Source organism: Terrapene carolina, unplaced genomic scaffold (assembly GCF_002925995.2).
Source record: "Terrapene carolina triunguis isolate 2854851 unplaced genomic scaffold, T_m_triunguis-2.0 Scaffold68, whole genome shotgun sequence".
NCBI lineage: Eukaryota > Metazoa > Chordata > Testudines > Emydidae > Terrapene > Terrapene triunguis.
Genome location: NW_020664419.1, coordinates 80,219,818 through 80,242,971, shown reverse-complemented (window position 1 = coordinate 80,242,971; position 23,154 = coordinate 80,219,818). Strand labels below are relative to the sequence as shown.

The 23,154-nt window shown below is 40.6% G+C and overlaps 1 protein-coding gene across 1 annotated transcript in view; it reads right to left on the bottom strand.

The window, feature by feature from the left end:
* The window catches only part of ANO4 (anoctamin 4), a 193,234-nt gene that overhangs the window by 107,095 nt on the left and 62,985 nt on the right, over window positions 1–23,154 (bottom strand). The window lies entirely within an intron of this gene.

Sequence of the window (23,154 nt, the reverse complement as noted above, 5' to 3'; positions counted from 1 at the left end):
GTCTTCCTCCAGAAAAGTGTATCCATGACAGCGGATGGGCAGGAAGCAATGCAAGAAATACTCATCTGAGCCTCAGGTTTGAGTGCTTTGCTTCACATGCACTCCTAGCTCCTGCTAGCCTGAGAGAAACAGACTGAGGTTGAGGCTTGGATCTGATCCTGCCACTATAGCATACAAGAGGCCTGATTACTTCTCCCCTCTACAGGACACAAGGACCTCCCAACCTGGGGTCTCTTTTCCAGGTATGTTATACTGCAGCAGATATCACCACATGTTCATGCGTATATGTTTTCATGAAAGAAAAAGAATACACGATGACGTGGTTTTATCAGCATGACCTTGGGCTATCTGCATTCTCCCACCTGGGGAAATTCCACAGACTGTAGAGGGTGAGGAGACCTCCCTCCCGCCCCCAATCCTTGCAATCCCCATGGTGGGGTGAAAAGGATACAGGATGTCAGAGTCAGAGTGACTATCACCCTAACAGAAGAATGTATAGTGGTGCACAGAGAGGGATGAGGGGAGGAATTCAGCTCTGCTGGTGGCCAGGAGAGAAAATGAGGCTCTGTATGGAGAGGACATGGGAAACGTAAGGGGACTGTGTGGTTGCTGTGGGACAAGACAGGGTATAAAGAGGTAATGAAGAAGAATGCTGATAGCTGTCCATGTAGGCACAATGTTAGTTGTTCACATACTTTTTAAAAACCTGTGAAATTCCCACAGAATTACTTATAATGTAATTTGTGACAGCCACAGCAGCTCTCTATTAACCATCAAAACCCACCAACACATAACCAGGAAACATGACTGGAGTTAAAGGGGGCCTGTTCACTGCTGAGGATGAGGATAATGATATTGGTGGATGGATATTCCACAATTATCTGAATTTGATCTCTCAGATGTTAAACATTCCTCTCACACAGGAGCCTCATAAATCTGTAAGTAGTCAAGAGAAATAAAATGTTTCCTTTATCGGATGTGGTTTGTTTCACTGATACCTTGCAATGTGATTCCTGTAGATTTATCTGTAGAAAATCTAAACAAAACACATTTGGAGGGTTTCAGGGGTCTTCTGAGGAAGAGGATGAGTGGGAAATTATTCATATAAAAGTTATATTCTCACAGTAGTTATGAATAGTTAAAATTCATGAGGAAAAACATTAGAAATTCTAAAAGAAAAAAAGAAAAGTGGATGCAAAACAAGACTGGACTGGGAAATAAAAAACGAAATGCAGCTTTCTTCTAAACTGAAGAGAGAAAATAGGTCCCAATAAAATACCTGACAGAAAATATCCAGTGAATCATCTTAGCTACAAAAATATCTTGGATAGCTTCTGTGAATCTTCTCTTCATTCGATTAGTAATTAAATACTGTATCTCTCTACTTCTAAGTGCTTTTTCTGTGCTTCATCTATGGCTTTCTCCTCCAGTATATTATTGTGAGTAGGTGGTATATATACTTAGTACCATGTTTATGCAGTTGCAGAGAAGCAACAGATAATGGTGAGTTTCTGTCAATTTAGATCTCCGATCTTTATGAAAAATCCAAAGCATTTATTGATGATAATACTCAGTATCAACCTACAGGTCACATCTTTCTGATTACTAATACTATGGAGGCCTGTACCACAAATACATTTTTCCTCCCCAAGCCTTTTCTGCAATCAAATCTTTCCTTTTCACTGGTCGGGCCAAGTTTACTGGGATCAGTTTCCAAACCTGGGGACCTTAATAGGATATCGAAATCTTGCATCCCGATGCTCAAATTGACATTTTGACATGTAGAATGGGGATTTATATGCCTAAATTCTGAAATGTGCACCCAAATGCAGGATTAATGTGGCATTCACTGCGGCCCACATTTGAAAATTGAGTTGAGTCTCCTGTTGCCCAATTCAGTACGGAGTGCTAAGAAAGAGTACAGCAGAGCAGCCAGAGGCAAACCTCAGTCTTCCCCGCCATCCCTCCCCTCCAGATATACAGCTACCTAGAAAGCTATATAAAGAGGGAATTTCTAGATTGCCCTTGGGAGGAAGCAATAGCTCACCCCAGCCTTCCCAAGGTTTTGGCCATATGGTCCTTGGAAAGAGATGTTTAACAACACCTACACTTGCATTTTTCATGAATAAACATATTGGGCTCGATTCACTTTTACGGTTGCAAAGCGGTGGCAATTGCACCACTCTGCCTCAGCAAGGCCTTCTGCACTTCTGGGGGATGCAGCCTCCAGGAAGGCGAGTTGGGTGTTTTCACTGCCTCCTCCCTTAGGTTTCTGCTGCCTAGAGAGGGCAACTTTTCTTCCCACTGGGACATTACAGGAGCAGGTATGTCTTGAATCAATGGACTTCCTGGCTGTACTGGTCACACAGCCCCAGTCAGTCAGTCCCACCCAATTTTCAGGCTGTGCTAACTCTTCATGAGCTCCCTAGTACAGGGGAAGTTGGCAGCTGCTTTTCACAGTGGATTTTCTACCTCTGGGAGCTGTGTGCCTCAACCATGCCAGTGAAAGCCATGGTAAAGCAGGGTGAGTTTAGCCCTTTTCCTTTATTACTTAATATAAAATAAATGATCTTATTAGCATGAAAAACACGAAGTACTCAAATCACTCCAATCCAAAAATCAAGTCTCTTGCATGCTACTGCTTGAAAGAGCGCATTACAACTAGAAACAAAATATTATTTAAAAAAAAGAAAACAGAAAGAAAGAACTTCCCCACTCTTCCCACTGACAACTAGGGCTTTGCTCATTAAAAAGTAAGCAGCAGGTAAAGTTAATTTTTCACATTATTGACACAAAAAATAACTCCTCTCTGACACATCGAAACCATGTTTATCAACAGGAACAGTCAGCTGGAAAGCGATGGGAAGATGACAAACAAATACAAACCTGGGCAATGAAACTCTTGGGAAAAGGAAAGAGATAGGGACCCTATATCACTTGTTTGGATCAGAGCCGGGGCACTAGTGACTAAAACTTGTCACCAGATGAAAACTATCTGGTGGCCAGTGGCACTCCCAATCCAATCCTTAGAGGAGAGTAAAAATATATTTCTCTTAGTACCATTGTTGGCAGTCTTCAGAAGGGCCCAAACTGAATGGCCAGGGAGACTTAATTAGTACAGCTGGTCAGGAGAAGAAAAATGGACTTTTCATTTAAAAATAACAAAATAACAACAACAAAATCCCAAACAAGCAAAAAACAACATGTTTTTGGGTTGAAAACTCAAAATTTTGGGGCAAATTGTTTTTTTCATAAACCTCAAAAATTTTAGTGGCAAGCAGACACTTTCACTAAAATTTTTGTCTAGTTGAAAACCCAATTTTCTATAGAAAAACAGCTCTGACAAGTCCTTTTAATTATCTCTTCCATTTAAATCTAAATGCTTCCAGTTCCAGCCTCCAAAACAGGCCAGCATGGACACTTTCATTGCTTCTGTGTAGCACAAATAATGGGCTTCAGTCTCCAGTGCCATCAACCTACTAACTCGTCACAAGCATTACATTTGTTGTCTTTTTCTGTTTTTTTTTTAATGGAAAATGGAACTGGCTTAGAACGATCAGATTATTTTATCCTTGAATGGAAAATTTAGAAAAATGTTTGAAAATTGTATCAAGAAGTTTCCACAACCAGCATGATACCCTCAATTATTTACTAACAATCTTTTCTACACTAGGAGCATTTTGCTGATACAGTTATATGGGAAGAGTTGAACAGGCTATACCCTCTAATATAAACACAGCTATATGGGATAAAAGTGCTTACACCATTATAGCTTATCCTGTTTCCCCCAAACTGCATAAGATATACTGGTAGAAGCAGAGTTATACAGGTTATAACTGCAACCACACTAGAACTTTTAACAGCATTGGTTAAAAAAAATAATAATAAGGCACCCCCCCAACTAACTATGCTGTTAAACTTTATGTGTAGACCAGGTCTAAATAAGCTGATATGAATGGTGCTGAGTTATCACAGTGATAGGCACCCTAGGCCTAGACAATGACAGACAGACAGAATTGCTCCTGCTGAGACCATTATGCAATAAGTAGAAGAGAAAGGCTATTGCATTTTCTCCTCTCTCTCAAAGTTGGTCTGTTTGCATTAATGATCTTCCATCTGTACAATCAGACTCAATGTAGTTTCTAAGAATTAAGTAGTACAGGAAGTACAAAATCCATGGCTTCCAAGTGTTACGCTGTTACATCAACAGTGCAGAATAATTAGTAAGTATTGTAGAGTGAACTATTAAAAAAAACAAAGAAACCAAGCACTCATATTGTATTGATTACTGTTCTGCAAACCTGCAGTAAAATCCAAAGAGGCAATGTCCTAAAATTGGAGGAAGGATAAACTAGTGCCAAAATCTCTAAAATATGCATACACAACAATCTAGGTAATTACTGTCCTATCAATATGCCTTAGTTCCAGGCAAAATATTATATTAATATAATAGGCAGATGGATTAAAGAAATGTAAGAAATAATGGATAATGTCTTCTTTAAGGCCTAGATAATGATAAATATTTTCAATAATATTACAGGTTTGGAGAATCAGGGGAATAGAGTGCACACAGTTTTAGTAAAGCCTTTGACTTGTAGGAAAACTGTAGAGAAAATGAAGTAGTCTTATTATCTGGTTAAGGATACAAACAGGATGATTTTTAAAAATTGGCCAACAAAAGAAACAGGCAGTTATTAATAGCGTAACTTTGAAATGAAGAAACTCAGCCACAGCACTACTTTGTAAACTAATTTACTGAGAGTGTGAAATCCTGTTATGAAACTGGGACATAAAGTTAAACTTTATACAATTTTTCCACCAGTTCAACTCCAGTGATGTTAGCAACACCGGAAACCATTGCATAGACAGGCTGCTGGCTTTTGCCAGTATATAAGCAATGTGTCATCTAATCCTGCTCAGTGCAGGTCTAATTGACACAGTACTTAAATACCATTAACAGCTGACAAACTCCCAACATTGCTAATACCAGTGGAACTGACTATGTTGTTAGCAACAGGGACAGATGTTTGAAAACTTGCCCTAGTGTAGACAAAGCTTGAGGGGGCTGATTTGAGCAAAAAGTTAGGCCAGGCCATTTGCCCGAAGTGTGACTAAGATCTCCATACCTGAGTCTACTGTAGAGCAATGCAATTTGTAGTATGAAACAAAGGGCTGCAAGTTCCTTAGATTAAAGGAACAACAAGAGAGCCTTTTAAATCTGATTACTGTCACTTCAGATGCACTTGCCATGAAAAAAGTAGATACTACTGTGAGATAATTCAGAATTATTATCAGTGAAGCTGAAACAATACCCCCTGACTGGGATAATGCTTCCTAGAGAATGGAGGCAGATGAAGCATAAATAGTTCTATGGTAGAGTTTTGCATGGCTATGGTCTAACTTTCAGAGTTTTCAAGAGGCACCATAACAGCCAGCATTGAATGAATATGGATTTGAGGCATCTGGGACAGAAACCTGCAACAATTAAAATATCTATTTTTCTTGATTTCAATGGATTTACATTAGTGTAACAGAGTTAGGGTTTCTTCTGAACTGAAAGGCACTATAGGAATTTGAAATATTAACTATGTGAGGGTTTACAAAGGCATATACCTAAAATCTGAATGGACATGAACAAGAAGATGGCTTTTTATACACCTGCAAACACATTTATTTGATTGGGATGCTTCCCAGGGGTAACCAGGGTGGTGCCTCACCACCACCTGCCTGTAGCGTGAAGAAGTTTTGTCTGTGTCTGCTGTGGGTCAGCTCCTTGACTCCACCAGCCTTTGGCAACCCAAGCACTGCCTTTTAGGTGTCTGCAGGCCTTGCACTCTCTGTATAGATTAGCAATGGGCTCCCTGCATTCCCTGTACTGTCCAGCCCCTTATCCACTGAACGTTCACAGAATTATCAGGCCTGCTGTTCCCAAAGGGACAGTACACCACAGCGTACTACTTATACCTTAAAACACAATTCTGCGTAACACTCAGCATTTAGATATATGTATAGAGAAAACAAGAATAAGTTTATCAAAGAACAGAGATTCAAGTGACAGTGAGTAAGAATATTGGAAACAACTGGTTACATATAAAACAAAATCATAACACATTCTAAAGAGTACATTTAACTAACAAGGCATTCCCCTATCTCCTACAAGATAGCTTACCCCAAGTTCTTTCGCCAGTGTTCTCAACCCCTCTCTTCTCATAGGACCAATCCCATTGACAGTTTGTCATCGGAGACTGAAGGAATCTCTAGGGGTTCATCTGTGCCTCAGATATATAGTTTCAAAAGTCCATTGTATTACCCTGCACAGAATAACTCCTGCTGTTTACCTCTTCCTGTTAATTTCCTATCTCTAAAGTGTCCAAAATCCTTCATTAGCATTTGGCTCACCTTTGTTGGTGACCAGTCCCTAGACACAAACCCTAAGAACACATTTTTCAGTGTATATACATTACTCGCCATACAATATTTGTACATGCATTTCACAATGATATTGATGACCAGTTTGACATTGGCTTTTATTAGAGACTTCACATGACAGTCTGGTGGAACTAGAATGTAAATACAGTACCAGACCCAGGGGATTCCTGTAACCCTTTCACACACCTTATGCCCTCTGCCAGTTGGCATCAAGAGGTCCCTGGGTCACACTGATATCAAACTAAACCTTTTCAGATGAGGAAACAATGATATATTAAAACACTAACTTTTCATTTTGTACAGTGGGAGCTATAAGCATCCAAATCTTATGTTTGACACTGCTAAGGGCTAAATCTCTCAAGTGCCCTATATTACTTTTAGCACCACAGACAGGGAACATTAATTTCTACAGAGGTAGCAGATTTTACCAGGGGACTTTCTCTGTGATGTGTACCAAATGTAGAGAATGAAAACAACTCTTCACCACTTCAGACTTATTTCACATTAGTCAGTTTTTGAAAAGGAAATACTTACACCTAATGAATCGCCTATGAGAGGCATTGTAGATGTTATTGAAGAAACATTGTTTTGACATTGAAAAAGGTAATTTATTTTCTCTCCAACAATTATTCTTACAAATTTAACAAAAACAAATACACACAAAGATTTCAGACAGAATTATTATAGCTTTACCTTATGACAGAAAGGGATCTAGTGTACTACCTTAAACATATAACAATAGACAGCTGAAGTTAGTCACTTAGACCTGGACTGTCCAAGCTGCTTTGCATAGGGAGAACCCCATTAAAGTCAACAGGGCTGTGCATGAGTGAAAGCCAGAGTCTACGCAACACAAATCAGCTTGCAGGATTGGGGCCTTAGACTCTCTCTGCCCCTCTTTGTTGCACGATGCAGAGAAGAGTAAAACTACCAGAGAAAACACAAGTGGTGGAGCTATCTCTAGATGGGAGGAAAGATGGCTGTGGAGAATGCCTCCCAGCTACATAGCCAACAACTGTGTCTGTACAAAAACTCTGTGAGGATGGGTTGAGCCACGTGTCTGTTCCTGTCCCACTTTTCTTTTGACTCAGGACTTTGTTTATCTGACTTTTAGCAGCTGTGCTACCCCTGGGATTGCTGGACCTGGTGATATTTTGAGGAGCTGTCTTTTGACAGTTAATTTTATATTGTTTAAACTTGCTATGTTCCAAATCTACCAAAGACCCTTTCAGTCTTCTTCAGTTGGTAGTTAGCCATCTTCCCTCTCCACTTCTCCACTATTGCTGGGATTCACAAAGGTTTTTAGGCACCTAGATCCCATTGATTTCAATGGGAGTTAGGCACCTAAGTACCTCTGTGAATTCCACCATATGTCAACAGCAGGACATGCTCATTTAAAAAGACTACCATAGTAGATTTACAAGCAGCTGTGACATACAGACTACTAATGGTGCACAAACATTTTGATGCACTGCAGGAATCTGTAAACTTGATTGATACAAATCAGGAGAGGAACTCTCAAAAATCTGCAGAAGTAAATGGCAGAGTTTTTGTGAGCACTCAGGATATCAGTGAAATGATTCTAAAGCAAAACGAAATGGTAAGAATAGGCTTGACTCATTTGGATGATACTTGACTACAACTGTCTGAAGAAAAATTCAGTATAATTCTATTGAGAAGGTCCCTGCTTAAAAAAATTCCTCCCTCTGACAGCATACACCCTTGCATTCACACCCTACATGCTATAGTAATAATCTTTGTTCAAAGTATCCCTTGTGAGGTATCATTTGAAAACTCATAACTTGCTTATCAGTAATATCCTGATAAAATATGTGTGGCTACACTGTATGTGAAGTTATAAGAGTCCCCTGTATGATGTTATTAACACATGTTCTAAACCTGTCCTAAACAAAGGAATATGTGCTTGCCTTAATTTGCATTTAAGCAGTAAACAAAGTCATCAAGCAGGAAGGGAAAACAAAGGAAGCTCAAACAGGTGAAAAAAAACCCCAGCAGGGAAAATCCTTCTACATAGACTCTTTGTCTCCTGGTTCTCAGATGGAAATATTTTTCAAAGAGGGACTACAAACTATAAAAGGAGGGGCAAACACCCCAAGATATCACACACACCTCTCTCTCTCCCTGCCCATCGCATTCTCTTAACCTGAGAAGACACAGGAAACAGCCGTTGACTCTGGGGGAGGGGTCCTAACCTGAAGAGGTTGGTCAGTAATCTTGCTGGAAGCATATGGTGAGAAATTTTGCTTGAATCTAATATAGTTTGTTAAGTTAGCCACCAGAAAGTATTTTATCTTTATTTTTCTTGTAACCATTTCTGACTTTTATGCCTCATTATTTGTACTCACTTAAAATCTCTCTCTTTGTAGCTAATAAGATTGCTTTATCTAATCCAGTGTATTTAAATTGAAGTGTCTGAGTAACCCCATTTGAGATAACAAGAACAGAATCAGGCATCTATTGAGGGCAGGCCACAGAAAGAGAGGTTTAAAACCGGTGGGAAGGGAGGATCCCATTTTGCCCCTGGGAAGAGAGAAGGGGGTTGGGAGCCTAAAGATTCTCTTACCCAAAAACATTCCTCTAATCCTCATCCCAAATCTCCTGTAAAAGTAGAAGAGCCCAAAAAGTGCTATCAGTGTAATTCAACTGATCACCTGAGGAATAAATGCCCTGTGCTAGGAGGAGGCCGGCAAACAATAGCTCATGTTAGTTCTGCTGTCCTCAACACAGAAACCCCCCAAGCAACTGAAACCTATCATATTGGTTCTGTGAGGTTAGCCTCTGAAGAACCAGATATGGAGCATGTCAAGGCTGAATCCCCACACTATCACTCCAAGTGCAGAAGGTGGGGGCCCGCAAGGATTCTAAAAATTAATACTTGCCACTCCAGGCTTGTATTAAACTCCCAAAGTTACAGTTTTTCTCTGAACTTGGCTTGGTAAACGCTGCCAACACCCCAAATGCAAAAAAACAACAACAACAACAACAAAAAACAACCCTTGGACCCAGGAAGGAGCACTTGGGAATTCCTTGCTGTGGGATACCCTCAAGCCCTTTCACCTCTCTCCAGGGAAGAACTGAGAAACAAAACAAAGGAAATTAGCTGTTGCCACCAGTTAATCAAACAGCATATGCGCAAACCTCTTAGGACACCAAAAATCCAATCCTGTTCTTAAAAAAGGTAAATTTTATTTAAAACAAAAAGGAAGAAAATACATCTGGAACTTAGGCTTTTGCTAGATTTAAAAGAGCAATTCCAAAAATTAAGCACTTCAAATAGCTTTCTTGGGGGTTAGCTTAAAGGTTACAAGCAAACAAAAGCATCTGGGGTTAGCACAGAGGAGTCCACAAGCCTTAAAAAATAAACAGAAATAAATATAATTGCATCTTCCTAAACATGCCCTGTCCAATGATTTTTTTCTGGGTATGGAAGATGAATGTTTTTATCTGGTTTAAGCCTTACACAGCATTCCTGCTTATAGCATTGCTGCGCTGTGTCTCCTTCTCCGGAGAACAACAGACAAAGGGAAAGTTTCTTTCCCAATTTTAAAAAGTTCTACCTTCCCATTGGCTCTTTTGGTCAGGTGCCCTCTTCCTTTTCTTTACCTGGTGGACTTTTAATCCTTTACCAGTAACGCAAGCAGAGAACAGCTACCAAGAGGGATTTTACAGCTAACTGGATGGCTGGGTGTCCGTCAAAGGGAGCTATCCCCCACTTTGTTTATCACAATCCCCTTAAAGGAATAATAGACTTAATATAGTTGGACTGCCCAGAAAAGGGCTAGGTAGTACAAAACATACATTTCTGGGGGAAAGTCTGGAACTGGGGATATGTTGGGATCACCCTGCAGTATAACCAAGATTGGTGGAGAGCCAAGGGTGTGATTGGCAGGCTGCAGTTATACAAACATCTGGGAATGACCTGCATGCTTGTGGCTCTTTGTGAATAGTCCAGATTGGAGGCTACAGGAGCAAGGCATTGCAGGGCACTCCAGGTTACAGGGCAGGGGTGACAGAGCACCCCACTCACCTGGATTGAACCCTGATATGTCACTCTCCCCCAAATGCTAAAACTGCTAGATTGTGTAAAGCTTTCTATGATAAACTAAGTATAGGACGCAACAAGGGACCAAGGGAAATCAAACTTAATAGCCAATATAGTGGTTTAATCTTTGTTATACTTTCAGGCTGACCAAGAGGAGGAAAACTTATAGTTCAATGGGCAAAAACAAACAGACAAACAAACCCCACACACAACTTGATGAGCTAGGCATTTCTTCAACCCTCTTTATGCGGCCAGACTAGGAGTGGATTATCCTGGGTTTATTACCTACTTAGATTACCCGAAGATGGAAAAATGTTTTAGTAGAACTGGAAGAGTCTGCAAAAGACAATACTGATGATTCTACAGAAGCTCTTGAGGTTTCTTAAATGGACTAATTATAATTGGAGAGAAAGCAGAAAGCTGAAATACTTAATCATATCCCTGAGTACAAAGGAAAAAATGGACCTTATGGAGAACCACACAATTCTCATTGCCTTGAAAGATGTGCTTTACATTAAGCAAGGTCAATATACGATAAGGACAACTCACGATTTTCCTTAGGGTTTGTCTAATTCCTTGCCATAAGGCAACATCAGCCCGTAGCATGTTATGCTGAAAAGGCTAAAAATAATCTAACCACTTTCTCCACCGCTAGCCAATTACTGCCTTTTACAATGTACCTACCGATAAAGTATGTCTGATACAAAACATTTTACATATGACAAAAAAGTTAGGAGATACAAAACTATTTTAGTGGCCAAGATAAATAAGTTATAGATTTTGTCTGCTATCCCAATTCTGAGCTTGCATGTACAGATTTATGAACCCTGGGGTTTGCAGGGAGAGACTATCAGGAAAGAAGTTAGCCCTAATTGTATCTTTTTTGGTCAGAGGTCCAACACCACCATAACATTAGGCAATGTCAGTTTTGATCTGATTACATATGTTATAAATAGGTGAATTTAATCCTGGGCTTGTCTGTTATATTATATCTATCTATAGATATATAGAGATCGATATATATATCGATAGATAGATAGATAGATAGATATAAAGTTCCCTGATGAATTTATGAAAATACAACTTCAAAAAGAAATGTTCACCTGTAAAGATCACCAAACATTGAATCATTTCTCCAGTAGGTGTGGTAAAGTATGGGGTAAGGTTTCATCAACATTATAGTGTGAGACAAAAGAAAGATATCCAAAACACTGAACATTTTCTTAACAAACCATCATTTCTGGAAATACATATTTATAATATGAAGAATGTATATTTCACCATATCTTTTTAATATCAAATCACACCCAACATATTCAAGAAATGTAATGCATAGACACCATATTTTACATCATTTAATACTGCAGTGTCACAAGGTTGACTTCCATTGAAAAAGAATATGTACCATTGTGGATGATATCTTTTCAAATATCAGGATAGAAATGTGTGCCAGTTAGGGAAGAAATGGGTTGAAAAAAATTGCACAGTAACATACAAATGTATATTCATTCTACTAGGTTTTGAAAAGAAATGAATATTGAATAACTGGACCATTGAAATCTTAACCACAGATAGTATGTGGGATTTCTTAATACAATATTTACCAGTGGGACCATATTGTCTTACTGACAACAGTTATCCCATTGCCTTAGAGAGAAAAGAGAAGGTGGAAGATAAGTGGTCATCAGTTGTGAAATAGTTTAAAGTAAAAGCTAAGAAGAAGGACTCTTTCACTTCTGCTCTCAGCATCATATGCAATCTCTCTCACTCACTCTGCACCACGTTGCTCCATTCTCTCTCCAGATGTTCCCCTACACCATCACCTAACACTACTAATCACACATACTACTTTTTGACCTCACTACTACACCACATCCATTATAGCTTGACTGAAAGTGGAGTGGGAACACCTCCAGCATCAAAAACCTTTTCCATTGACAACCCTGGAGGAACAGTTTTGGATTACTATAATTTTCAAATTAGGTTTATAATTTTTAGAAGTAAGCAAGCCCATCCCTTTGAAATGGAGGAACCACAATGTCACACTGTGCAGAGCAGTTCTGTGTCCACTGCCGTGGCTAACAGAATCCACATTTTCTTACTGGCCTACTGCAATCAATTATTTTGGTTCCCATATTTTTTTTAAAAAAATTCATGAATAGTTACTTAAGGGAGGGAGTATTAAAACCCTTTGGGCTCTAGAATGGCCATACTCCACTGCCTTGTTAAAATAGTGTTCTAAGAGGAAACAGGGACAAGATAGAAGATGTCTCAACATTTCTTCAGCGTTTCAAGCAGAGTTTAACTTAGGAGTTTAGGAGGCACAGATGAATACAAAACTGTCAAAGCACTAATGAGGAAAGAGTTCTGTGCAACTGCTGAGAAAAACAGCACTATCATACATGGTATGAAAGCAGAGTGACAGCAAAGTTAACAGGAAAATAGAAAGTCTGGTGCTGTAAATGTTGGCAACTGTCTGAAGTGATAAACTCTTCTCAGTGGATGAAGCGCTTCAGTATATGTTGTGAGCAAGGCAAAAGGAAAAATCACCCTGAACTGTATTTAGGAAAATGGTTTCTCTTAAGGTCTGACAAAGAAGTGCCCTAGTTATTACATAAGAAGTCCAAGACATAGAAAGCAGTAAAGATGCTGCAAAATGCTAAATGCGGGAAAGATGAGGAAAGCAGTCAGCATTATTAAGATGAATAAGAAGAGCCAGCAGCAAAAGCAGAGAAAGCTAAGGTAGTTGAGAAAGAGAAAAACTGATAAATTCAAGACACAGGAGGCCTGATTCTCCATAGCCCCACACATTATGAAGTCATTTACACCAGTGCTAAGTGAGTGCAAACCACTACCTACTCAAATCATTCAGATTTGATAATGATTCTAGTCACTTTGCACTGGGATCGAGAGAGAGAGAGGATTTATGCATAGCCGAGTCAACCTGTGGAATTCTCTGCCACATAAGGCCATGAAGGCAAATGCTGTGGCTGATGGTGACTTAGCAATGATAATATACACATCTCTTCGTCATCCCCTATCTGGATTATGGCATTGCAGGTTATTTGGGCGGGAAACCCTCAACCTTTGGAAAACTGCAGCTGGTGCAGAATGTAGCAGTGTGCCTCCCCCGCAAAACAGGCTGCTAACGGTACTCCATCCCAGCTCTCCATTCTTTGCATTGCTCACCATGGAACAACGGGGTAAGTTTAAAGTCCCCAACCTTATGTTCAAAGTGCTAAATGGTCTGGTCCTAGGACACCTTAAGGACCACCTCATCCTCAGGACCCTCCATCCTCAACTGTTCCATGCCTCAAGAAAAATGGAACGGTCTTTCACAAGAATAAAGCTTTTCTCAGACTGGGTTTTAGTGGAGACTAGCCTTAGCCTGGGGAACTCTTTCCAACAGCAACTCAGAACTACTATAAAGCTCACCACGTGCTAATCCAGACCCACAAAGCACTTCTTCTAACTTGCCTTCCCGAAGACTAACACAGAACATCAACTCACGGAGAAAACCCCAAACAAACTAAAAACCCTACAAGTGCAATTACCTCTCCCCCTACTCCTGGGGGGCAGGACAAGGAGAAGAAGGATGCAGAAGAAACTTCAACTGACAGCCGTGAGTCTCCTTGTTTAATTTTCTAACTCTGGAAGGTGCTCAGTGCTAAGTTAATGGGAATACAGTATAAGAACCTGAACAGAACAGAAAAGAGGAAGCAGATGAGACTTACAGAGGTGCTATCAAGGTAAGGCGAAGAAGCAGTCTGGAACTTTAATTTTCTGAAGTGTTTGTTTGATTTTTGTTTCTTATTGATATTTTTTTGTACCTCTCAGGCACAGTTTGATTTCACTGTCTAAAAAAAAATCTATAAAGAAATGAAGACTTTTTAAAATAAAAATAAAAATTATTCAGGTCACAGTGGTATTTTGGAAGGGAGCTTTCCCCAAACTATCCCTTTTCCTGGTAATTCCCCTTTTCAGGTAATTTGACGATACTTTTAAAAGGTATCAGTAGGTTTTAGGGCAAGATATTTTACTATCAATACATGCTTATCACTAGCTAAAGTAGAACCTGATTCTTATGTTTCAAGTATAACTGTTTTTGAACTCAAATGTATAAAGGCATGACAAGAAAGCCTCTTCTTCGTGAAAGCCATCAATTTAATTCATAAAGGAACAATCCAATTTACCAGGTGGCTGAGTACCCAGGAGTATAATTAGTGTAACAGATTTATGGTTTTGGATGTTTATATTAAATTGTTATCATTGCTCCTGGGAATTGCATCTGCTGACGTAATTAGGTAGAATATGTTCCCAAGAGGGACACAATGCATTATTAAACCTGCATTTGGCATGATTTGCAGACATAAAATGATCAGCCCATATTACTGAGTTTGTGAAAGGATGCAATCAAAATTCTTAGGTGATATAAAACACAGCCAATTTAAAACTATGCAACTTATTAAGTGCCTTTAGAAACATAATTTGTATTTCGGAACACATACCTGTACTTTGCAGTCAAATACAAACTATCAGTACTGAAGAATACCTACAATGTACCCAGGATCTAATGGTAAATATTTAGGGCCAGACTGTGCCTGTCTTTGAGCAAGAGGGGGAAGAAATATACAAGTAGCCTGCCCAGTTCCTTACAAACTCACATAAGATCTGGACACAATCACAGTCCTTGCACTACAGGTGGTAGAGTTTCAATCTAATTTTACTTTGCCATAGTCACACAAAGTGTGTGTGTGTGTGTATGTGTGTCTTATGTAAAAAATAGGTAATTGCCTTTAGCGATAGTATTAGTCAGTGGTAGGGTTGGTCAGAAAACAAGAATTCCATTTTGCAAAACAATGCAGTGTTACATTTGTTTTCTTTTGCATCAGAACAAAACTGAGGCCTGGTCTACACTACGAGTTTAGGTCGACTTTAGCAGCGTTAAATCAAATTAAGCCTGGACACGTTCACACGACGAAGCCCTTTCTTTCGACTTAAAGGGCCCTTTAAACCGGTTTCTTTACTCCACCTCCGACGAGGGGATTAGCGATAAAATCGGCCTTAGTGGGTCAGATTTGGGGTAGTGTGGACAGAATTCGACGTTATTGGCCTCCGGGAGCTATCCCACAGTGCTTCATTGTGACCGCTCTGGACAGCACTCTCAACTCAGATGCACTGACCAGGTAGACAGGAAAAGCCCCGTGAACGTTTGAATTTCATTTCCTGTTTGCTCAGCGTGGAGAGCACAGGTGACCACGCAGAGCTCATCAGCACAGGTAACCGTGATGGAGTCCCAGGATCGCAAAAGAGCTCCATCATGGACCGAACGGGAGGTACGGGATCTGCTCGCCATATGGGGAGATGAATCAGTGCTAGCTGAACTCCGTAGCAGTAAACGAAATGGCAAAATATTAGAAAAGGTCTCCAAGGCCATGAAGGACAGAGGCCATAACAGGGACGCACAGCAGTGCCGCGTGAAAATTAAGGAGCTAAGGCAAGCCTACCACAAAGCCAGAGAGGCAAACGGAAGGTCCGGGGCAGAGCCGCAAACATGCCGCTTCTACACGGAGCTGCATGCCATGCTAGGGGGTGCAGCCACCACCACCCCAACCGTGTGCTATGACTCCCTCACTGGAGAAACACACAGGGAAGCGGGTTCGGGGTACGAGGAAGATGAGGATGAAGATAATGTAGATAGCTCACAGCAGCAAGGAAGCGGAGAAACCGGTTTCCCCAACAGCCAGGATATGTTTATCACCCTGGACCTGGAACCAGTAACCCCCGAACTCACCCAAGGCGTGCTCCCAGACCCTGAGTGCACACAGGGGACCTCTGGTGAGTCTACCTTTGTAAATATTACACATGGTTTAAAAGCAAGCGTGTTTAATGATTAATGATTAATTTGCCCTGGCAATCGCGGCCAGTACAGCTACTGGAAAAGTCTGTTAACGTGTATGGGGATAGCTCAGTGGTTTGAGCATTGGCCTGCTAAACCCAGGGTTGTGAGTTCAATCCTTGAGGGGGCCACTTAGGGATCTGTGACAAAATCAGTACTTGGTCCTACTAGTGAAGGCAGGGGGCTAGACTCAATGACCTTTCAAAAATGGGGGGAGGGATAGCCAAGGTAGCCCGGGATGGGTGGGGGAGGAGGGAAGGAAAAGGACACACTGCAGTTTAAAACTTTAACTCTTAAGCTGGCAGATGACGGTGCAGCATGACTGATAGCCCTCGGCATCTTCTGGGTGCTTGGCAGAAAATACTGGGCGCTTGGCAGAAAATAGCATACTACGACTGATAGCCATCATCATCAAGACAGTTCGATAGGACTGAGCATGTCTGCCCAGGTGCCCATGATTGACAGCCACTGCAGTATGATGACGACGGATACCAGTCATAATATACCATCTTCTACCAAAAGGCAAGGGGCTGCTGCTGTGTGCAATGCAGCCCCACGTCTGCCAGCCCCACGTCTGCCAGCACCCAGATCGCCGATGAAGGCTACCAGTCATACTGCACCGTCTACTGCCAAAAGGCAATTAGCTGCTGCTGTGTAGCAATGCAGTACCACGTCTGCCGGCACGCAGAGGACATATGGTGACGGTGAGCTGAGCTGAGCTGAGCGGGCTCCATGCTTGGCGTGGTATGTTGTCTGCACAGGTAACCCAGGTAAAAAGGCGCGAATCGATTGTCTGCCGTTGCTCTGACGGAGGGGGAGGTGCCTGACGACATGTACCCAGAACCCCCCGCGACACTGTTTTGCATCATTCAGGCATTGGGATCTCAACCCAGAATTCCAATGGGTGGCGGAGACTGTGGGAACTGTGGGATAGCTACCCACAGTGCAACGCTCTGGAAGTCGATGCTAGCCTCGGTACTGTGGACGCGGTCCGCCGACTGAATGCACTTAGAACATTTTATGTGGGGACACACACAATCGGCTGTATACAACCGATTTCTATAAAACCGGCTTCTATAAATTCAACCTAATTTCGTAGTGTAGACATACACTGAGACATTTCAAAAAATTTCAGGAGTGTGTGGAAGAGAGAGAGAAACTCCTGCTAATAGCCCAGTGGTTAGGGCACTCACCCGGGATGTGAGAGAATTGAACCTGAGTTTTTCACATTCCAATGGAGTACCCTAACCACCACACTATAGACTCAGTGTCTTTCTTGATGGCCCAAAGAATATTTAATTATTTACACAATGTGGAACAGCTCCAACAGGAGACAAGGAGAGAGACGTTTCTGAGAAAAGTTTTGGTTTTCACACTCTTCCACCTAAGACAACAAAGGAACCAGCCCTTTGACTTTCGGGGGGAGGGCATCCTGACCTGAGAATTTGGTCAGAAATGTTGCTGGGAACATGAGGTAAGGATTTTACCTTGAACCGAGTCTAGTTTGTTAAATCTTAGCTACTAGAAAGCATTTTATCTTGATTTCTCTTGTAACCATTTCTGACTTTAATACCTTATACTCACTTAAAATCTCTCTATAGTTAAATAAACTTGGTACATTTTTAATCAAAATGAATCCAGTATTGTGTTTTAACCGAGCTGTTTGGTAACTCCGCTGAAAGTAACAAACTGTTGGATATTGACCCCTTAAGGAGCAATTGATCTATAGTATCTGAACTGTCCAGGAGGAGACAGGACACTGCAGAACATATATTTTGGGGGAAATTCGGGATTGGGATTGTGTTGGGGTCACCCTGCAAGTAGTAACCAAGGCTGTTGGAAGCCAGAGTGTGGCTGGTGTGTTGCTGACAGGCTGTTGGGGTCAGAGTTATGGGACCAGGACTGCAGCTATACACAAACATTCAGGATATGATCTTCATATTGCTTGGCTGTTTGTAAGTGGCCCAGGTTGGGAGCTACAACAGCAAAACATTGTGAGGCACCCCACGTCACAGGGCAGGAGGTGACACAACTCCTCACTGGTCTGGATTGCACCCTAGAATGTGACATCTTTCTACATCTCCTTTATAGGAAGCCAAACACTGCATGCAACAAGTGTCCTCCAGTTATCCACTGAGGGTGAGAGATCCTCAAGTGATAGTCACGGAGAGTCAGGGAAGAAGAGGTTTCGGTAAACAAGATGGGAGATAATAAAGGGCCGGCTCAAGAGCTGTTAGAAGTCTGGACAGAAAAAGAAGGTCTAATCTTGAAATACTATGGAGGAAGAAGCAACAGGAATTGGACACAGCCTGAATGTGAAGGGCAATGGAAGGGAAGGAGTCAAACTCTGAACAAAATGACGGTGCTGTTCCCAATGACCAAGAATGGGGCTAGTGTGGAGAATTTGAGAGGAAAAATAAGGCATCCATGAGGAGATGTCAGGAAGTCAAACTGAAACACATGTTCTGATGGAGGGAGGCAGGTAGGGAGGGAGTGATGAGCTAGATTTGTGAGTCATCAATATAGAGATATAGCTGAAGTTGTGTGAGGCCATGAGATTACCCAGACAGAGATTGTAGAGGGAGAAAAGCAGGAGACAAGGATAAAGGCCTGTGAGAAGGTGGGAGAAAGAAAAGTGGGAGAAGGGAGGAGGTCCTATTCCTTCCTCCTCTCCCTCCCCATCCTTCCCCCAACCCTACTTTTTCATAGTGAATGGGAGTAGTGGACTTCAGAAAAGAGCCACTTCTGCCAGCTTTGGTCTGCTCAGTTGGTCAGTAGCATTATATCTGCTAACCTTTGTTCTTTGCAGTTATCCTTCCAAACATGACAGCAGCAGAATCACTTGGAGGTCTGCTAATGTCTAGCTATGGGAAGAGCAGAGGTAGGCAATGAATGCACAGTGGAAAAATGCAGGGGAAATAAGATGGAATAAATGATCCACATCACCCAGGACACTAACTGCAACCAGTTAATATGCATGTTCCCTAGCAATCACCATTGTCCACGTACACGTTGAAAACAACATTGGCTGGGTCATATCATAGCAAACAAATATTACAGTTGCCTCACTGAGGGGCTTGTCAGCCAGGATGACTCACGTGTTGTGAAGAGTAGATAAAGAGATCCCTGGTAGACAAGAGACATTGTGGTCCAGCTCCTCAGAGGTATTTAGGAGCCTAAAACTCATTTAAATCAATGGGAGTTAGGTGCCTATATACGCAGTGATCATACAGGAAATACATTGGAGTACCATTATCACTTCTAGAGGGATGAGGATTCCAGACAGTCTCAATGCTACAGGGGTGGAAGATTGCCACTAAATTCTGAAAACTTTGATACTGAGTCACTCAGAAAATTGGCATTTTGCTTACAATGATGGGAAGGGAAGAAGAGAAATGCAAGTGAATTTCAAAGCACATTTTAGATATGCACAACAATATGTATATCTATTTGATTAAACTACAAATTATGAAAATTATATGCATTTTAAGCATTTTCTATACTTTTAAAACATTATTTGATTTTTTTTTAATTGTTTGGAAATGGCCTAATGATATGGATGGTGAAAGGGCTGTAAATCCCAACTGTGCATTCACTGATGAGAGATAATTAAATGAGTTCTAAGCCTCTTCAGCCCATCTGATTGCAGCTTACATCCAAAACCATTTTATAAGTCTGTATAAAGAACAGCAAAAAATAAGAGTGACGTACTTAAATATGCCTGAGAAGCTTTGCCCATACCATGGGTATCTCTGTAACAGTTTCTATTTTAGGAACAGTTGTAAATGAAAAATTACATTACAAAATGCTATTTTCTCTTATTTTTGGTAATTCAGAAAGAAATCAGTGTTGTTTATTTCAGATACGTAGTGGATAGGAAGAGTGTTATAAGTGTCTGAATCCCGTGACCATTTTTTAAAAGAATCACCTCTGAACGAGGTCATATGACATTGATAAAATGATAAAAAGTCATTATGTAATTTTTCCTCTCAAAAGAAAGAATTTTAATATTAGGGGAAAACATTAATTTGACTTGGGCAAGTAGAAATCAAGCTAATAGGAAACAGACAATGGAACTTGCTGATATATGTTTCAGAAACAGTTTCTAGTTCTGAGACCAAACATATTAAACTAAAATATATGAAAAACAATTCACTAAACTTTGATGGATTTTAACTGTTTGGGATAGAAACTAATTCTCTAACTGACTTGACTTAATTGTAAAACCTATTTATGCCAGATTCAAAGTGTTTATGTTCTAAATACTTGAACGTTTTATTTTCAGTTTTAGACATCTGTTATTAAACAGACATCAAAATATGTCAGGTTCTAGTGGGGAAAGAATTATAACTGTATTTCCCAGAAATGTATATTTGGACATATTTGTTCAAATGAAAATACCTGGGTACTGTGCTATAATTAGCACCCCACAGTTGCAATATTTCAAAATGTGACATTCATATACGAAACTCAAAGCAAAGGTCAGCAAGCTAAATTTTAAAACACGAAGGTCCAAAGTCTATAACAGCACCTAAAGTTCATCAACATGTCATGTACAGAATTCTCATTGAAACCAACAGGAATTCTGCAGATTGAACAATTGTAGGGTCAAGACCCCCAAACTAACCGCTCTCCATTTTAGTCTTCTGCTATCTTTATTTAGCTCTGAAGGTCTTCATCTTTGAGGACAGTTTCAAATTTTAAACAGGGATAAGAAAAGTAGAGAGATGGTAACTTCAAAAGATAAGTACAATGTTTTTATATTAGTGCTTAACAATGAATATTTCACAAAGGAGTCAGTGCTGTTCCTTCTAAATGGAAAGCTCTATGTAAACCTATTAATACAAATTACAAAGGATGTCTAACAGACTTAATAAATACTGTAGTACTAATACTGCCAAAGGAATGTTACTTTAAACTGTTTTGCCTACAAGGCATTTTGAGGGATTATTTGAAAAGCTTTTATGTCTGAATATAAAAGGTTTACATGAGCAGAATGGGGTTTTGTAATTTAGAAAATAGCTCAGACAGAAGGACAGGTCTAACTGGCTGGCAAAGGCTTTCATTCTTCATGGCTATCTCCACAGAATGCTTCCCCCAGTTCAGGCTTTGTTAAATCTCTGTCACTTCGTCACTGCATTACATCCACGAAAGGGCAAGAAACAAATAAAGCTATAACTGAATATTATTGTAGCTAATTATGAACACACAGTAAGCCTCAAGGGCCCCAATAAAAACTAAGAGATATATGGTGGGTAAACATCTCTCTTGCTTTATGCCCCCATGAAGGGGAATAAGAGAAAATAAGGCAAGCCTTACTCTGCTGCATCATCTGTCTGTGCATGGGGTGGAGTAGTGGGGGGCCATATCAGGAGAACTATTTAGAGGATGATGATTCTGTTTTGTGGCAACTTTTGACATTTGTTTTAGCTCGGCACTGAAACCAAAACAAGCCCTTAGAACATTTTAATGAAAACAAAACTGAGTCAGAGTCTCAGCTTTCTAATCAAAACTTGAGCTTTTTGAGTGTGAGACTCACCCTCTATAGTCTGGTGGGTAGGGCACTGGGATGTATGAGAACCAGGTTCAAGCCTCTGCTCTGCCTGATTCAGAGTAAAATTTTCCAATGCAGGTCACTCTGAATTGAGCAGAAACTTGAACCTGGGACTCACACTTCAACCGCCAGGCTATAGAGGGTGAATGTAGCACATGTGCTCTCTGTTGACCAGTGTGCTCAAGAACCAAAAAACTTTCCCAATGAAAACTTTGTCAAAACATTTTGGCTTCAATGCAATTCAACCAGATCTATGAGGCTGTTACTCCTGCTCACCTGCAGGTTCAGAAATATTGTAAGTAAGATGCCATTTTTCAGTGTGACTCAGTGTTAAAGCCTAGAGAATTCAATGGGACACTAGTAGGCATTTGGCTGGCATTTCCAGAGAGGCCTGCTTCTCCTCTAACTCGGGGCAATTTTAGAGCTCTGACCACCAAATCAGCACAACTGTACTGTAAGGGCCCAGTCTTGCAATCCTTAAGCATCTAAAGCTCTCACTATGCTCTAAGTAGCTACAGACTATTGGATCTAACAGGTTCTCCTAGAGCCTACAATGGACAAATACTCTGCTATGAAATCAATGCAGCTACAAAAAATATATCTTATGGAATAATTACAATTTAATCCAGGAAGGACCAGAATATCATACAAGAAGATCTGGATAACCTTGAAAATGGGAGTAATAGAAACAGGATGAAATTTAATAGTGCAAAGTGCAAAGTTATGCATTTAAGACAACAAGAATTTTTGCTATAATCTGGGGACATATCAGTTGGAAACAACAGAGGAAGAGAAAGACCTGGGTGTATTGGTTGATCACAGAATGACTATGAGCCTCCAATGTGATGTAGCCATGAAAAAGCTTAATGCAATCTTAGGATGCATCAGGTGACGTTGCTCCAGTACAGATAGGGAAGTATTATTACCAATGTACAAATCAGTGGTGAGTCCTCATCTGGAATACGGTATGCAATTTTGGTCTCCCATGTTTAAGAAAGATGAATTCAAACTGGAACAGATGCAGAGAAGGGCTACTAGGATGATCAGAGGAATAGAGAACCTACCTTACAAGAGGAGACTTAAGGAGCTTGGCTTGTTTAGCTTAACAAAATGAAGGTTGAGGGGAGATATAATTGCTGTGTATAAATACATCAGAGGGATAAACTTCAGGGACGGAGAGGAATTATTTGGCACAAGAACAAATGGCTA